Here is a 16,959-nt window from a genome sequence, read left to right on the forward strand (position 1 = left end):
TCTGTAGCCCTTTCTCCATGTCCCATAAATGGAGTTTTGGTCATTTTTCCTTTCTTCTTAGAAGAGTTGCCAACTACCATAGCAACTCCTTTCTTTTTCTCAGATGCAATTTGATTCTCATAATCAATTAGCATGTTGAGCATTTCATGAAGATCACAGCTTACTTTAATCATATTAAAGCTAACAATGAATTGTGAAAAGGTTTCTGGAAGAGATTGCAAGATCAAATCTTGTGAAAGTTCTTTGCCCAATTTGCATCCCAACTTCTCAAGTTGTTCAATAAGATCAATCATCTTAAGAACATGGGGTCCAACAGGAGAGTCCACATCAAGTGTAGATCTAAACAAAGTTTTGGACAATTGATATCGGGCCGTCTTACTTTGTGCACCATACATCTTCTTAAGATGTTCAACAATAGTTGGTGGATCCATATCCTGATGTTGCCTTTGAAGATCAGAACCCATGGATGCCAGAATGATGCATTTGGCAGTAAGACAATTTTCCAAGTACTTCTCATAAGCCTTGGTTGCCTCATTATCAATACTTCCATCCTCTTTAGGAACTGGGGCCGTTACAGCAGGCTTATCGATTATATCAATTAGCCTTTCATGCATGAGAACAATTCTCAAATTGCGATACCAATCATCATAATTGGCTCCAGCCAATTTGTTATTTTCAAGTATGCCACGCAGTGATAGAGTAGACATATTATTCATGAATCTAAAAGGAAAAAACAAATATAAGTACGTATTCACACATACAAATAACACTTTCTACAATAATTATTATTATAGAAAATTAAGAAATCTTTATTTCTTAAATTAAGTGTTAAAAAAAATATATTTAAAATCATGAATGAGTATCTTGGTTGTCAAGTCATTACTCATACATTTTTAAACAGATGATTAAATGTATCACATACAATTTTAATCCCAAATAATTACCTGGTTGTCAGGTTATTATTTAATTGAATTATATTTTATACCCCTAGGTTGTCTAGGTTCAAGTAAAAAATTAATTCATTCCATGTATCAAATACATATATATAAATTTTATCATTGAGTACGAATCTCCTGGTTGTCAGGTAACTCCTCGTAAACAAAATATAAAATTTATTTATCCTTTTTTTTTTCCTTTCAGTTTTATTTCATAAATAAATAAAAAATAATAATAACAGTATGTTCCTAACATACATAAAATTTTATCCCATATAAATTTATAATTTTAATAATAGCATCCCATGCCATTATTAGGAATCACATTCACTATAATAACAAAATTTAAATTAATTCTATTAATTCTGTAAATTTTTGAAATAAAATTTTAAACACAAAAGGGCCATGGCTCTGATACCACTGAAGGATTACAAGTGTTCATAACACGCAGCGGAAGTAATAAAGTAATCCTATTGATCTATTTTGTGCTTAAAACTTTATTGAAATAAGATGGGTTAGATGCCAATACCTGAGTACCCTAGTGAATGAAAACTTTCTCCTTCGATAGTACGAAGGTACTATGTGTATCCACACCGAGACTGATCCTTGTTGTCAACTCCTTGACCAATGGATTTAACTGAGAAATTTCTTGCAACTCCTTGCACCAGCAATTCTTCACTAAGAATTGGAATATTTGTATATGTGGAGGTAAAAGAAAAACTTGTGTGTCTTTTTTTCTTTTATCATATACACATATATATAGTATGAGATTGGTGACTGATTTGTGAATCAAATTACAATTTAATTTGAAACAGAATCAGTTGGGATCTTATCCATATTTAAAACTCATCATAGAATAAATAATTAATTATTTAATATTCTCAATTATCATATTATTATATTCATGGTGCTAGCAAAGAATATAATAATATTCCATTTGAATTAATATAATTATTTATTTGATCTAATCAAAATAATAATTAAATGATTATTTACCAAGGATTAGAACACTCGTTAGTGTGTGACCCCATAGGTTCAATACTAAGCGGGTAGTAAATTAGTCATACTAAATTTACTAATCAAGGTTGGCGTCTAGCAACGCTCCTTGACGACCCGATAGTATGAAGTAATAATATTTTTACTAAGAACCCAAGATGAACAAAAAAATACAACTCCTTCCATCTTTTCAGCTCTTGGCTAACTTTTAGAGTACGGTTTAATTGTCAAACTCTAACTTGTTACCATTATTATAATGAATTATGAATGACTTAAGAAACTCATTTCTTAATTCATTCAAACCCCTTGGCCAAGGCATTGTTTATTCCATTCATTATAATCGTAGAGCTCAAACTCATTACCATAGTTGATGGATTCCATTTTGACTAATCATTAATTCTACAAGTATTTAAATCATACCCAATGTCCATTCAACTAACACCGTAGGGTGTTAGGTGTCCGGAATCAAAGTATAACAAATACATTGTCAATTACTATGATAGTCGCAGGTCAAAGGAAAATTCTAATATTATGTTCATCATAAGAATATCCTATTGACAAATATACGGTAACTATAACCATTAGGAATTCTTAGAGTGAGTCAGTTCAATGGTTATATCTCTATATATACCATTTATATATATAATTTAATAAATGAGATCTATTAATCTTCATCCAATGAAGACTATTATATATATATTAATCTATCCGAATCACTAATGTCCCATTTTTAGTGATTCTACGATTAAGAACAATTTAAATTAAAAGTACTAAAAAAAAACGTATATCTCATTATTACGATCCCTATCGTAATTATTCGTTTCTAATTTTAATTAAGGACACTATCATAAATTATAAAAGTTTATTCTTATAAAAAGAAATAATAATAATAATAATTCACAATAGTATTTTGTTGGACATACACACTTATCTCCAACAATATTTATTTAAAAAAAATAAATTTTTTTAATAATTACCTTAATATCTGTCATAAATTTTTTTTAAAAAAATATTAGAATAATACCTCTCAAGATTTTAAATGGTGTAGAAATGAGTGAAATTTAAAATCTCTTTCTAAATGAAACACAAAAACTAAGTTGGGCACGGATTCCATGTGCCGAAGATATTTGTTACATCAGTGTGCTTAGCACTTATCTTTGGCTGACCGGTGCGCTTTTAGATGCTGTCTGTCGAATTTTTCTCGTTTTTTTAATATAATGGTAGAGATAACTTTTTTTCTTCCCTCCTTTGATTGGTTAATGGATATCTTGTGTTAGAGGGGCTATTTTACAAATTTATTTTGTTGCTAGTTAGTTTTGTTAGATCTAAAAACTATATGGGTTTATGTAGAATTAGTTAACGATTTTTAAGATGAAATTATTTGAAGTTAATGATTCTGCGTTACGATTAATCAGAAACGATGGGATTGGACTGAAAAGGAAGGAGTTTCACCGTTGACGTCGTTTGACGCATACTAGAATCGCGCTGACGTTTATGTTTCCGTCACTGACCATCAATGGAGTTGCAGGAAGTTTCCCTCACCCCATCCCCTCGCGGAATCACACTGCAAAGCTGCCTACTCTTTGAATAGCGCATCTGTCGCGACTCGTTGGTTCGGAGGATGAAGATCTGCATAGTGTCCTCGCCGGATCTGAAAAAGATCACCGTCAGATATCAATGGAAGTAAACAGTCGCGAAAAATATCACCGTCGGATAACAATGGGAAGTAAACAATCGCGTGTCGTGGTAAGCGTAGTTTGGTGGCCAACGAAGCAAAGATTACTGTAAACTGATGGGTATTAAATAGTTTTAAATTTGATTTTAAATTCATTTTGGAACTAATTCAAGATTCGGATCATACTTATTGAACACATTGATATTTTCAATACTCAGCATTGATAATTACGTTTGCAGTTTTTTCGATACTCGTGCGAACTCAGTGTTAATTAATGCTTTGGAATTTTAATGAATAGTAGTGTTCGATTTGTTGGATGATTACCATTTTGAATTTTTTGTTAAAAAATAAGGTTGGTCAAATTCGTCTACTGGTCATTAATTTTTAAAGTTTTGATAAGAATGAAACACTTTATGAAAAAAAAAATCATAAATAAATTTATATTTTAACTTAATTTTATATTCTAAACCAATTATTATAAGCTAAGTAATTCGGTTCAACTAATTTTATTAATTATAGTTATATGATATCGAAAATAATTTTATTAATTATAGTAAGATATCATATAAAATTAGTAATTTTTTAGAATAATTGTATAGATTATAATAATATAATTTAAAAAATTAGTTATTTTTTTAGTAATTTATAAATTATAGAAATATGATATGAGAAATTAGTAAATTTTTAAAGTAATTTTATTAATTATATTAATATGATGAGAAATTAATAATTATGTTAAATTAATTTTATTAACTATAGTAATATGTCATGAAAAATTATTAATTATATAGAATATTAATCATAGTAAGATATTATAAAAATTAGTACAAATAGAGAGTACAAAGAGAGGACAGAAAATACATAAAAAATTAATTTTTTAATAATTTTATTAATTATAGTAATATGATCTAAGAAATTAGTTTTTTTTAAAATAATCTTATTAATTATGTTAATATGATATGAGAAATTAATTATTATGTTAAATTAATTTTATTAATTATAAAAATATGTCATGGAAGATGATTAATTATATAGAGTATAAATTATAGTAAGATGCTATAAAATTAACAAATAAGATAAATATATTTTAACTAAGTTAGACTAGTCTAGTCATCTAGTGGTTAGGTCAATAACTCCAAACCTTCAACTCTAACTCCCAAACTCTCATAATTAGTATTTTATTTTTTTTTAAAAAAAGATAAATATATTTTGTTACACAAATAAAAACCTCATCAACTTTAACGATAAATTCAAAATTAGTAATTTTAAGAGTAGTTTAATTAATTTTATATATATTGAAAATTAATAATTTTATTACATTAATTTTATTAATTATGGTTAAATGATATAGAGAATAAATTTATCAATTAAAATTTTTGTAATATTTTCTAAAAATTATTTTATTTTTCACAAAATCTAATAAAAGAAAGACAAAAAAAAAAAAAAATAATAAGAGTGATATTTGTGCTTACAATATTCTAATATTTGTGTCCACGTATATTTTAATATGATATCAGTATCATTTTAAAGATAATATCTAATACAAATTTTAATTTTTAATTTTTAATTTTTAATTTTAAGTTATTTTAGTTATTATAAAAGTAAAAAATAATAATAAAAATTAATTCCATTAAACTGCTTAATAATTTATTTATGAAAAGATATAATTGTATTTGTATAAATGATAATTCATGGTTAAAAATGTCGAATCTCATTTTAAGCTTTGACGGAATATTCGAAACCGCAGTTGACAGTAACAGTGTGGGTGTGTGGCCATGGCGAATCAGCAGAATTTGCCAGAAGGAACAGAACATTCTAGAACAAGAAACTCTCAAATGGGTCTTCGTTGGTGGCAAAAGTGGCGTTGGCAAAACTACATGCAGCTCAATACTCTCATTCCATTCTTCTCGCCACTATTCGCGACTCTGTTCTCATAATTTCCACCGACCCAACTCATAATCTCAGTGATACTTTTCAACAACGATTCACAAAGACTCCAAATTTGGTCAATAGCTTCACCAATTTCTATGCTATGGAAGTGAATCCCACTGTTGAGCATGAGGATGTGGGCACTTCTAAAGGGATGGACGGTTTGAGTCACTGATGTGGGCAATAGACTTTAGAGGTGCACAATAAGAAGCTGCCGAAGCCACCATGACTGAGCGGGGGAGGAGAAGGAGTTGGTAGCGTGACGAAGAAGCGAGTAGGAGAGGTCTTGGGGATTCAGTCGTTGTTGGCGTTGGAGATAATGGAGGAGGCCGTGAGCTTACGACGGTAAAGAAAGGGGAAGAAGAAAACTTGGAAAAAAATGTTAATGGCAGTAATAGATAATTAAATATGGATATTCATTTAAAAAAAAATGACCCCTTTATTTTATGTGCAATTGCAAAAAGAACCCCAGAAAACAAATATTTTTATTTTGACATTTTTTGGCTTATCGGTACACCAAACACGTTTTTGGCGTTTCAGTGTGCTAAAAGAGAGCGCGCACCGAATCCGTGCCCAACTAAGTTGAAAGGAAGATACTCTAGTGTTTGCTAAACAAAATTTCATTTGATATTTTCGTTTTGTCTCATTTTGACAAGACCAGAATAAAAAAAGAACAATTTATATCATTATGTATCTTGGTTAGTTACATTTGTCCATATGATCTACATTTAGTATCTACTATAATAAATTAATAATAATATAAATTTATATTATAATTTCGAAAAAATTACGAACACCAATTTTAAAGAATTACACCTAATTTATCTAGCAAACTTTTCACAAAATTTTTTAACCACTAAACTAACCTATTTTAAATTTTCACTAAATGCTCTTCCAATTTAGCAAAAAAATCACTTATGTTGGTTCATGATAAAAAATAGAAAATTATATCAAAATTTGATATAAATACCCCTTTTTATTGAGGTATATTGCTTCCAAAAATTGAAGCTTCCCTTAAAAACAAAATCTGAAAAAATTAGTTGGATGATGGTTGAGAAATTGCATAGATTCAAATGGTGTAGTAACAAGATAGTGGGTGTGTAAAATTGCAAGAAAAAAAGGCTTCAACAGTAAGGATCGTGGGTGATGGTGTGCGCTGCCTGCTGTCTTTGCTTTTGCATTTTGGTAACCAAATTGTCCTTATTTTACTATATTCAACCAGTGAGAAAGTTGATTTAGGAAAATGCTAATGTCCTAGTAGCTATTGGAGATAATTCATTCATCTGCTACTTCTTTCATAGCTTCATGCTGAGCTTTCCTTTCTCTTTTCACCTTTTGTTTCACTACACCATCTCCTTTCAAGTATGAGTTTTGTTCCTCTTAAGATTTATGATCAAAATCAACACTAAAATTCTTAAAACTTTTTGTTAAAACATGCCATAAGAAGTGCAACGAGCTTTTCATTTTTGATACATTCATGCATGTGACATATCATCAAATAGGCAAAAGAAATTGGAACTCTCTTAATTAAAGCAAAAAATACCAGTGTATCACAGAATAAAATACGTTGATAGGAATCACTTTGAGGCAAAAGAATGTGGTTAAGAATACGATGCAACTGGGTTCGTATTGGACTTAAAGATTACTGTATAAGTGCTAGACCGTCATTCAGAGAAATATTGACACAAATTCAAGGAATGTCTTCTTGATAACTCAGATGTAGATCCTCGTGCCATTTTTCGAAAGTGAAGATATCTATACTGCCTCAAGGTAACCTAAAATATCACCAATTCTATCTTTGTCGAGAACAATAACACGTCCATTTACAAAAGAAGTAATGAAGGAATTGTCATAAAATATGTTTCAATAAAACTCACGAACAATGTTAGGATAAACATGGATTTTGATTTCAAACAAAGGTATCTAATTCTGAAACTCAAACATTTCAACAAAATCTAGCCCTTTATTAGCCAATGAAGTTAGGTCAGCAAGAAAAGAATAGCAGAAAGGGTGGTTGAAAACAACGATTTTGTGAAACATATGATTCATGAAGCTTGAAAATGTATGACGGGCATAGTTTTTATATGGAAGTTCAGCAAAACTAGATTTGTATGAAATAATATAACACCCTAATTACCCTAAGCCTTACTTCTAGTCGTAAAGCAAAGAATAACTAAGTATTACGACAGTTCTAAAACTTATATTATATAATATGTGTCCAAGAATTTATATCACTAGAAGCCCGATGAAAGAGTAAAGCTCAAAGTCATGTAAAGCGGAATTATGAAACGCGAAGCGTTCACACATGATAACTAAATGTTTAGGCACGGACAGAACAAGACATAATATATATAAAACCTTGTAGATAGCTCCAGGATACACAAGGTAGTACTTAAATTAAACAAAACATATATATAAGTATGATATACAAAAAGAGGACTAGTCATAGCCTGCGGAGTTTAGGCCAGCTAGTCAACTGAATATAACAGACTTTTCGAAGTTTAAGACAACTTATATAACCTATCTCTCAAATCAAGCCTCTAAGGCCATAAAGTCTAAAACAGAAAGGTGAGATAAAGTACTACAGCAAAAATAATCAAAAATACCAAAAGAGTGCATAAGATCCTCCGCTCTATCACCATCTTGCAACTCACCAAGGTGGGTTGCGACCTGCATCTGAAAAACAACATATGGTAACCGGAGGTTCTCAGTATGGTAACAGTGCCCAATATATAAGATGTAAGGTTCTGGAACGCCAAAGGCAATCCTAGAACTTCAGATCGATACCGATATTCAAGCTTAGAATAAATAACTAACTTAAACCATAAACAGGGTATGCTATCTTAAGGTATTTCTAACTAACATAGCACTGCTGTCCCACAACCTTCGCTAGCTTAACCTCCATGCGATCCCATCGCCACAACTTACCAAGCCTCTTCAATCCCAGTAGAAAAAATAGTTAATGCAAACAAGTAAAGCACAAGTGATATACATATACAACAAGTAAACAAATAGCAAGTAGACATGTGATTTATTTAGGCATAACTGAAGTTAAGCAAAGCAAACAAGCATATAGAAGATGCATATGATGAATGCCTGTCCTATTGGCTCGTGATATCACTTGTCGGTCTATAAATGCCAACCCGACACATCCTTCCGGATGTAGCCTTCCTACCACGCCAGGGATATAGGCCCTGCACACTCATGCAGCAGAGAAATCTACCACACCAGAGATATAGGTCCTGCATACTCATGCAGCAGAGAATCTACCACGCCAGAGATATAGGCTCTGAATACTCATACAGTAGAGAAGGAATCAACAACTGTCTCACTATAAATCATTCCAAGGATATAGTGTCTGATACATTCTTGCAACAGAAAAACTGCCACGCTAAGGATATAGGTCCTGCACACTCTCATATAATCCAATAATTTCATCATTCCTTTCCAAGTTCTCAACTCATCATAACCATCACTGATTTTCAATTTCTCAACTTTATCATAAGCATTCCCATTTCCCAAAAATCTCTTCCACCATATACTTTACAACTCAACGTTCACCAATTCAAGCTAGAAATTGCACAAACATTCCAAAACCTATGTCACCAGCTCTAAATTCCTAACTAAAATACCCCTTTTTATTCACTCATTATTTTCTCCCTTGATTCAAGACCCTAAAACTGATAAAAAGGTTTTAAATAAGTGTTACGGAAGTTTGCAAGCTTATCGGGAAGATAAGACGCACTACAAGAAAATGGAACACTTGCAACAAAAAATTTGTATCAAATTTAAAATTGTTACAAATTGTAGTTTTTTTTGTAACAATAATTAGTTATTGTTACAAAATAAGAATATTTGTAACAACAAAAAAATTTGTTATATTTTGTAACAACGTGATTTTTTTGTCACAAATTATGTTTGCTTTCGTATCGAACTGTTGTTTTGTTGCAAAATATTATAATGTTTTGTAACAAAAGATTATATTGTTGCAAAAATTCAAAATATTTTGTAACAAAATATCTATTTGTTTCAAAAGCTCTAAATATTTTGTAACAAGTTATTTATTTGTCACAAAATTTAAAGATTTTTTTGTAATTAATAAAAAATTTTATTTCAACATATTAAATGTAAGATTTTGAATTTTTTAAAATTAATATAATGAGTTATTTATGATTTATTATATTTATTTAAGATTTTATATTAAAAAAATTATTTTACTAAAAATATTTAAGTCAAATTAATGATACTTTTAATTTAAAATTATTTTGAAAATTAAATAATAAGCCATTTATAATTTATTATATTTATTTAAAATAAATTTTTAAAAATTTTTATATTAAACGAAATATTTTCTTATTTATAATTTAAAGTTTTAGTAATTAAAAAAATATAAAATTTTATATTATTTGATTTAAATATTTGAGATTTTTAAATTCAATACTTTAAGTTTTATAAATAAAAAAAATTAATTTGATTATTGATACGAATTTGTATCAAGAATTAGAGATAATTAGAGAGAATAGAAGAGAAATCCCTAAGATTATGGTCAAAGAGAAAAAGTAGAGTTTCTAATTACATCATGCATATCCTATATTATTACATCATATTTCTATTTATAGTATAATTTTTTAATTGGGCTAACCCAATACTAATCTTATCATTATCCTACCCTTCAAAACAACATTGTCCTCAAGGTTGCGACAAAATTATAAAAGTTAAATACAAATAATAAAAAATATTAACAATCCTAAAATAATATTTCTATACTACTGCTAAAAAAAAAATTTACCACGAGAATCCCATTGCTTAAAAAATTTTTGACCCATTAATTGTATAAAAGAATTTGGTTTATACCTTAGCCCAGCTTTTGGTCCAAAGTAAAAAACTAAACTTTGGCTAGGGTGCAACATCTTTTCCTCATTCTCATTGATGAAGAGGAAATGCACCCACTGAACTTTGTTGGCCACTGCACTGCCCAGAGATGCACCCGCCGCCGCTGCCAATGCGTCCAACCCGCAGCCACCCCTCCACGGTTCACGTCGGTCGCCACTATTTTCGGCCATCCCCGCGCCTGAAACAGCCCCATCGTTCTGATCCTGCTTCTTCTCTGGTGCGATCCCATTCTCGCGCTCCCATGGGAACACTGCCGCCATCAGTGGTGGTGGCTTGGCCACAATCGGAGAAACACACCAAGACCGACTTGCAGCCGCCACGGCGTTCGTCTTGGAAGGCTTCGTTTCAAGCACCGTCCGTCTCGTCGCCTCTCTGCCCACAATCGTCCCTGCGTCCCAACCGTCTTCTGCGTTCATCCCACCCTCCGCCCTAATCTCTGTCGGTGCATGTTCACCTAAGACCGCCGCGAGCATCTGCTCTCCCTTCTTAGAGGCACCGTCCTCGGCGCCGCGATCATCTGTTGCTTCTTCCTCCTCGGTGCCACCTCCTCCGTTTAGCGTTGTAGCATCGTCGGCACCGACCAAGACCACCGCGTGAGAGTTTAGATGTGGTGGTTTTGGTGGTGGTCACGGTACCCTCACCTTTGCCGGTGCTGAATCCGTGAACTTCACGCTCTCCATCGTGATGACGCCGCTTCGAGTCCCATCACCGTTGCCCAGATTGGTGCCATCCACTACTCGTACATCAACCTCGACATCGTCAATCCCAATTGCGCTAGGTAATTCCAAATATGCCTCTGAATCTTCTACTTGGTGAATTGCTTGTGTTGTCTTGTCCCAAATTGCGAAACCCTGTAATGTTGATTGAATTACTGGATTGATTGGAATTTTGGCTTGTTCTGTATTTACTGTTAAAACTGGGGCTGAATGATAGATCTGAATTTCTGGGTTTGAGATTTGAATTTCTGCTTGATCTGCACTTTTTGTTAAATCCTCTTGTTGTTGTTGAGGTAGGAATTTGAAATTGAAATTTGACGAGTCTCCTTCTTCTCCTTTGATGTGAACTTCTTCTGTAATTTCTGGATTCCTTGCTGATTTTGAAGCTTTTGCTGCTGTAGACTCTAATTCTGCAATTTTATATTCTGAATCTAAATTCCAAAATCGGAGATATGTGATTATTGAATTCTCTGCAGCTAGCTTTGTTGCATTGTTGCTGAGTAGTGAAAATTCCGAGTTTGAGTTGGCCTGAATCATCGGATTGGGATTGCTGATTGATGAATTTGGTGCTGGATATGCTGATGTTGATTGTTGAATCTGCAAGGTTGCACAAATTCTGGTCCTGCCCAAGATCTATGAAATTTAGGAAGTTATGTATGATATTTCTCAATGCTTTAATACTGGTTTTACCACTACTTATTACTTACAGATTAAGTCACCACATAATATATATAGCTAAGTATTTGTCATACAGGTTATCAAGTGTCACTTAAATTTGAAACATAAGGTATGTGTTGTAATTTTTACCATCCTTAAGGCAACTAGGACCTTCTGCTAAGCTAAATAATTGGAGAAAATATATCATACATGCTCTAAATATAATTGCAAATTGCTTAGGTTGTTCTTGATTGTTGTCATTCATGTTATTAACATACATGAATAAAGAAACAAGAAGCTGTTTTACATCTGTAATAGGTTAAGGTCAAGGAGTGATTTAATGATAGAACTAGTCTATTTATTAGGGTTCTTCAATGTGTCTTGTTAGTTTGTACTTTAAAGTTTATATGTTGAAGATTTATAAAATAATCTTAGTTAAATGAAAGGTATTTGAACTATCTATGTTATTATATATTATATGAATGTTGACTTGCTGAGTAAATTAGTTAATATATTAATTAGTTAAAAAATAATATAATTTGGCAAACTATGCGTGTAATTTGTATTAAAAAAAATTATTACAAAATAAATAGTGTTTTGTAACTAAAAAAAATGTTACAAAATCAAGTTACACTTTGTAACAAAATTTTATGATAGGAAAAAATATATTGTTACCAAAAATATTTTGAAGATCAAAATTTGTTATCACTTTTGTAACGACTTGGTTTTTTGTATAAGAAAAATTTGTTACAAAATATTACCTTAATTGTAACAGTTTCATTTTTTGTTACAAAAATTTTTTGTAACGGGACATACTGCAACAGCCCTTTTTTTGTTACAAAATCCTTTTGTTTCAAAATTTTGATTTTTTGTAACAATTTTTTTTGTTACAAATATTGCTTTTTGTTGTAATGACGGTTAAAAACAATATTTTCATTGAAAAATAGGGCAGTGTGTGTACGCATAGGGTTGTGCGTACGCACTCCCAGAAGAGTTTTCTCAAAGTGTGCATATGCATAGAGGTGTGCGTACGCACACAAAGTAAAATTTTCCATTTTGTGTGCATGCATGGATACATGCGAACGCCCTCAACAGAAGGCACTTCCCAGCTTGTGCGTACGCACAACTTGCAAAATTTGCAGGGTGTGTGTGCGCATCAGAGTGTGTGAACGCTCCCAACAGTAGACATATTACTTTGTGTGCATGTGCACCAAGGTGTGCATATGCACAAGTGAAAATATGGCCCCTGCTCAGAGCACGCGCACAACAGTGTGCGTGCGCACACAAATCAGAACTCACAATTTCTGCAACATCACAGAAATCAGATTTTTGGCACCAACTTCCAATAATCGTATCTTTTTCTACAAAATTCCGATTTCCACAAAATCTATACCGTTTTAAAGCTTTTTGAATTATCTTTAATTTGATACAAAATTTAATCAATTTCAAAAACTATAGCTCAAGATATGATCTACCAAAGTTGGCCTAAAACCCATTTTTACCAAAAACACTAAAAACTCAACTTTACCAAAACTCTCAATTCGAAACCAAACTACTCACAACCCAAACAATACCAAAACAATACAAAAGTCCATACCATTCATTTCTCAAACTCAACCATCAATAACATCCCAATTACGCTATTCCACACCATCAAAATCATTATTCATCAATATTTAAATTCAACTAAAATCACATCAAAGCTCCTAAATTCCATCATTATTCAACTATACAACATCCAACCTTTAATATCCTAACTTATCAACTCCTTCAACACTTATCAATCCAAGCCTAAATTTACCATCAACAATACTCATAGTCATCATCAATCCAAATCGACACTAATACCTATTATGTTATCATCATAATCATACTCCCCATATACAACTCACTCAACCTTCATCATAATTCATATACTACACATTCCAAAAACTCCATATCATCATTATCATCGTCAAACATATAATCACATACAATAAGTCATACACCCACATTATTCAATCCTATCTTAAAGGCCACTAGCCTAAGTTTTCATGAAACATTACATATTACAAAAAGAAAATTGAAACTATACCTTGGCCGATTCCCATGCAACTCAAAACACCAAGCTCAAACTCCAAGCTCTAAAACCATCAAGCTCACTCCAACAAACACCAAACCTCGATCTAACATCATATAACATACAAAAACATCACTAGGGCTAACTCAAAACATCAAACCACAAGAGTTTGAAGAGACTTACCTTATCCAACTATATTAGGGATAAAAACCAACAATATTCCAATGCTAGATCACCCCTAAACAAACAAAACACAAAAATATACTCAAGAACTATAACAAAAAACATGAAACTATTAGGATAGGAAATTGGAGCGCGAGTTTCAATTTCTTACCAACAAAGCCTAGCTAGAAATGACGGGCTCGGCAAGAACTTTGTGTGGTCATAAACGGCTTGTCAATCAGAGCTCCGTAGCTCAAGTTACAAGCGAAAGAGTGAGAGTGTGAATAGTAACCTTCTTCCTCCCTTCTCTCACCCAGCAGCAGCACCCCTTTTTCTTATTTTGGGGTGGAATGAACTTATCTGGCTCATTAATGGGTTTATATATGTTGGGCCTAACTTGAACCTAACCTGGACCCAGTCCAACCCGTTAGCGTTTTTAGCTCGTTTGGCCCATTTTGGGCCAAAACCTTTAAGATTAACGTCCGATTTTTAATTCTATATTATTTTTGTCCTTTCAAAATAATAAATTAAATTTTCAAAATCTTATTTTCTAAAACTCGTGGTACCAGACAGACTAGAGCCGATACTGCTGGCTTAAGCATCGGTGTGCATTTTTACAAAAATTTTTCGCAAAAGATACACTTTGCCACTCAGAAAAATTTATTGAATTCAAATTTCACATTTATATTTAAAAAAAAATATTTTTATATTTTTAAACCTATTCCGGACAATTAAAAATTATTATTCTATTAAAACGGTTATCCCAGTTCTTACAAATAAGATTAGGGACATTAGGTTCACGAACAAAGTGAAGTAAAAAGCGATACTCAGTACCTCTTTAAGAACGTGAATGAGGAGCAAGAGGAGGAGAAGGAGGGGCTTCTTCCTCTTGCATGGGTCTCTTACCACGAGAGAGCTAGGGCACGAGGAGCTTGGCGCCGAAAGAGCAACAAGAAGTCGAGCTGTGGCTTTAGGCGAGCCACTACTTCAGAATGCATAGGAGAAGAGTGCTTCGTGTGTGAATGAATGAAAATGCTTGTGGTAGGAACAGAACTTGAAGAACGATTATGAGGGAAAGAGCCATGACAGGTAACAGTTTCCTTCCTCACCATGTTATAAATTTATTATTTGACAAGAATCAAGTTTGGCCCATAATTAACATTTCTTCACACTTTGGAAAGAATTTAATCACTCATCATCTTGGTCAGAATAATCTCTCTTCGACGTGTGAGACAAAACCTTATAACAGAATATATTAGAAAAATCAAATCAAAGATTCAAAACTAATAATGGCTAATGTAGTTCTCAATTTTCAAAATATATTTTCAGTTAAAGGTTATGTAAAAATATCAGCCAAGTCTAAGTCTTTTTTCGATTTCACAAATTAAATGTCAATATTACTCTTTTGAATATACTCTATAATTGAGTGATATCTCACTTTAATATACTTTGTTCTTGAGTGTAAAATAGGACTTCTAGAAATATTTATACTATTTACGTTATCACACATTAAGGATATGTTTTTGGCTTTCAATTTATAATAAGTTAGTTAAATTTTTAACCAAAGCAATTGAGAACAACATGAAAATACAACAATATACTTAGCTTTGGATGTGAAAAGTGTCACTATAGCTTGGTTTTTAGATTGACCAAACATTAAGACAGTTGCCAACAAAGCAGCAAATTCTCTTTGTGCTCTTTCTATCCACTCTATTTTTTACAAAATCTATATCATAATAACTCACTGCAGTAAAAGAATTAGATTTTGGATATATAAATCATATTTAGATATGGCATGAACATATATAATAATCTTTTTTACAACTAAAAGGTGAGACTCCTTTAGTAGTTATTGAAATTTAGAACAAACTACTCCAACAATTTACAAAATGTCTAGTATAGAGGAAATAAGATACATAAGAGAACCAATCACCCCTCTATATCTAGTTTCATTTACTTCTTTAGCTTGCTCATCCTTGTTCATCTTTGAATTTGTGTATATTAGAGTTCCTATAGGCTTTGTATGTTCCAACCCAAACTTCTTCACTAGTTCTTTAGTAACGTACTTCTCTTGGTGTACAAAAATATAATTAGGAGTTTGCTTTATTTGAAGTCCAAAAAAAAAAATATAAGTTCTTTCATCTTGCTCATGTCACACTCACTAGTCATTAGCTTTATTAAATTTATACACAAAAATTTATTATTAGTGGAATCAAAGATAATATTATCAACATAAATTTGAACAAAAATAAAATGATTATTAGAACTTTTAATAAATAGAGTTGTATTTAGTGACGTCCCTTTGAAAATTATTTTTTAATAAGAAAGAACTAAGTCTTTCATACCAACGTCTAGGAGCTTATCTCAAAGCACAAAGAACTTTGGATAACTTAAAACATGGTTTGGAAATAATTTATTTTCAGAACCGGGAAGTTGAGCCACATATACTTTCTTTTATCTATTATGCCATTGATGCATGTGCATCTTAGCTAGTTTAGCTAGCTAATTTAGTTAGTTTATAGTTTAGTTTCATGCATTTTCAGTTAATAAATAAGTGATTTCATGGAATGCCTCTGCATGTAGTAGATCATTAAGCATGAATTGAATTTGTGACTGTTTCATGAAGATACAAGATTAATTTGATACAATAAATGATACTAAGTGAATGTGTTGCTAAGAGGATTCTGTTGCACTTAAGTATGATAATTCATCTTGTATTAATTCATGAAAGATCAAACTTTGATGCATTTGATTTTGTTTAATGATCCATAGGAAATCAAGATGAAGCAGAGCATTAAGGTGAAGCAGAGCATGCATGAAAGTAAAAGGACAAGGCATTGTTAACGCCCACAATAAGAAGCGCCTTCAAGGGTAACGCCTTTGACACAATCTGACCCCTTGGAGCATGCCAACTTTGAGCGTTGTTAATGCCCAATA

This window comes from Arachis hypogaea, chromosome 15, assembly GCF_003086295.3.
Source record: "Arachis hypogaea cultivar Tifrunner chromosome 15, arahy.Tifrunner.gnm2.J5K5, whole genome shotgun sequence".
In the NCBI taxonomy this organism is placed as follows: domain Eukaryota; kingdom Viridiplantae; phylum Streptophyta; class Magnoliopsida; order Fabales; family Fabaceae; genus Arachis; species Arachis hypogaea.